The sequence below is a fragment of the Triticum aestivum genome, chromosome 2B (genome assembly GCF_018294505.1).
Source record: "Triticum aestivum cultivar Chinese Spring chromosome 2B, IWGSC CS RefSeq v2.1, whole genome shotgun sequence".
NCBI lineage: Eukaryota > Viridiplantae > Streptophyta > Magnoliopsida > Poales > Poaceae > Triticum > Triticum aestivum.
The window spans coordinates 371,395,019-371,397,874 of record NC_057798.1 but is presented as its reverse complement, the minus strand read 5'-3'; the positions used below and the strand labels follow the sequence as shown (position 1 = coordinate 371,397,874).

Sequence of the window (2,856 nt, the reverse complement as noted above, 5' to 3'; positions counted from 1 at the left end):
GAAAATATGGTCAGTATGATGAGAGAGTAAAGTTGGCATGGTTGTATTTTTTTAGCAATGGGTTTGGAAAAAGAAAATATTTGTGTGACATGAACAGGCCTAGTTTGAAAATATGGTTATCATCATGAGAAACTTGGCCGTGCATCTTTTTCCTGCAAAAAAAGAGGGAAAAATATAAGAAACCTAAGAAAAAACATGTCTTTGTTGTGCATATACGGAGATATAGGGATCAGGAGGGATTAGGATAGCCCATATGTTATTTAGCTCAGCCCACGTAGAGCATGCCTGTGGCTCGTGAGGAGCTGAATATGAAGCGGCAGGGGGCGGATCCAACGGAGACTCTCTATCCCCTCCTTTCTTTCTCGGTTCCTCAACTGGGTGACAGAGGCGTTTCCCCAGCCGCCGACCGGTGCGATTTCTTACCTCTTTTGATTTCGGATTTGTCTGCATGCATGTATTTACTTTCCACTCAGCAAAGACCCGCTAAAACCATGTTGTCGATGAAAATAGTTAACATTTTGCAAGGACATATGACGCACAGATCTGTTGAATCCATATGCGGGTTGAAAACGAAATTCATGTTTTAGTCGGTTTAGTAATGGGCAAGGACATATGATGACCAAATTTACCCCTTTAATAAAAAAAGAATGAAGACTATTGTCTATAATGAGATGTACACACATTTTAATTTATCTCTGAGCCAAATGGCGCAGAGTCCAATTTGATACCACGGGCTCGTTGAAAATATTTGCATTTTTTTTAATATCTTTATGTTTGAGCAAGCACAAATACCATGTCAAACCCAAAAGTGTTTTGAAAATATTTGACTTTGCTAGTAGAAGTAGGTTTTAGCGACCAGGGTAGCATGCATAGAGCCAAATGGCGCAAGGTATATGACATACAACTTTACCACGAAGATGTGCCGCGATATCTTCCTTAACTTAATTATGTTCGAACACATTTGAAGTTCAAACCCATAATTGGTGTCACATCCCTAAATTAAAACCCAAAACACCAACCTTGTGCAACATGGCCTTTTACAATGGGAAAAATTATTACCACAAACAAAGTCCAGATGTTACATGTTACATAAGACTTTAGCTTGAGCAACTGTCATACAATAGGTATATAAATTTCCTACGTTTAATCACAGCAGCAAACCTTCCCAAAGGGCAAACTCCCTTATGCAGTGTTGTCCTTTCATGTGTTTTTAAAAAAGGAACCTTTATTTTATTGGCAAATAAACGGTTTGATGGGAACCAAACATTTGATAGTAGCTTGTCCCACATCTCAATCTCCTATGAAATGAGCGCAAGCAGCCAAAACACAATTGTTTTGATACAACAACGGTAAGCGAAATGAGTAATCTTCAAAGAAACAGCACATTTACATTAGTATAGTAGCTTTTTTAACCATGCATGTGAATTGTATGTAAACTTTATAGAAGAAGGCCAACGCTAAGGAACAACATGTTGCCATACTCATCCTGCTCTCACTTCTGGTCATCAATCCGGGGAATCAACTCCTAACCAGCGCCTTGAGCAACAACAACGACAACATGCCCCTTCCCGTCAACATGAAAATCGATCTCAGGATTCAAACAACAGTCAACATCTCAGGCTGCTCAGGGTCGCATGAAGAGTAATGTGGCCCGTGCTCCTTCCCATAAGTTTGACAAGACCAATGCCATCCACAATATTCACAACCCCACATGTGTCGCATTGATTTCCTACTGAGCACTCTCCACTGCGGCTTGAAACCCAAACGCCTTGTCTATAATGTCGATGTCGTTGTCCAAGTTTTTTGGGATCCCTGTAATGGATATCCTCAAACCACACCGTTTAAACTCTTCGAATATGGCCACTGCTCCTCTCATTGTTCCATCCCCGCCAATCACATAAACCTGTGATTGCCATAAAAGGAATATTCAGATAGGATAGTAAGATCAGGGCCTGAAGAACATGAACAATTGGCATGTGAACCAACACATTTAACATAGTTTCATTTTGCAAGGACATATTCGGTCTAAACCATGCCATGTTGAAAATGTGTTTATCACGTTATGAAATTCAAGTTTGAAATAAAAGTGTATTTGTATAACATGTATAAACCATCTAAGGAAGCATTGTTTTAGTCAAAAATATGGTTATCACGATGAGAAACCCGAGCTCTAAAAAAACAGATTTGTATAAGATGTAAATATCAACTGAGGATATATATTTTTAACACCATTTGCACCAAACTTTTATTTCCATGTGCAGGAGCAAAAAAATGACTTATTGATCACTTGAAGCATATAACGGAGATTCAAAAACTGTGTCTTGTTCTCAAGAGAATAGTATACGTATCAAAGTTGCCAGATAAACAGACTATTAATACAGAAACATGTTTTAAACCTTGACAAGTTTGTGTCTATGACAACTTGAAAATGGTCACATCTTATTCGAGAACTAACAATTATATTGGATTTCCCGAAAATGTCAAGCAAGGTTTAATTGATTCTGAAACAATCTAACCACAATAAATAGAAAAAATAAACAAATGGAAGCCTATTCACGAACTGTGATACTGTGAACCACATTTAACTACCAAAAGTCCAGGTACGAGCCTAGGGGACAGATCCAACATTTGTTATTTCTCAAAATAAGAGGTAGGAGAAAACAACATACACAAAGTAGTGATGGTTCAATACAAAACGTCAAGATTCATTTCAATGCTTGGTGCATCTCATAGAAAATGTAGCAAGAAGTGGGATTACACGTGATGAAAGGTTTGCTTCACCTGTTCAAAGACAGATATACCAAAAACAATTCATAGCACGCACCAGCAAGTCCTTCCCCTCATGGTCTTGGAACA

At 38.4% G+C, this 2,856-nt stretch overlaps 1 long non-coding RNA gene across 2 annotated transcripts in view; it reads right to left on the bottom strand.

The window, feature by feature from the left end:
* Positions 1-1,266: 1,266 nt before the first annotated feature.
* Positions 1,267-2,856, bottom strand: part of LOC123044963 (uncharacterized) — a 6,178-nt gene continuing 4,588 nt past the window's right edge. For both annotated transcript variants that reach the window (XR_006420830.1, XR_006420833.1), the window contains exon 8: positions 1,267-1,903. This is a non-coding gene — a long non-coding RNA (uncharacterized lncRNA). The remainder of the gene's footprint in view (positions 1,904-2,856) is intronic.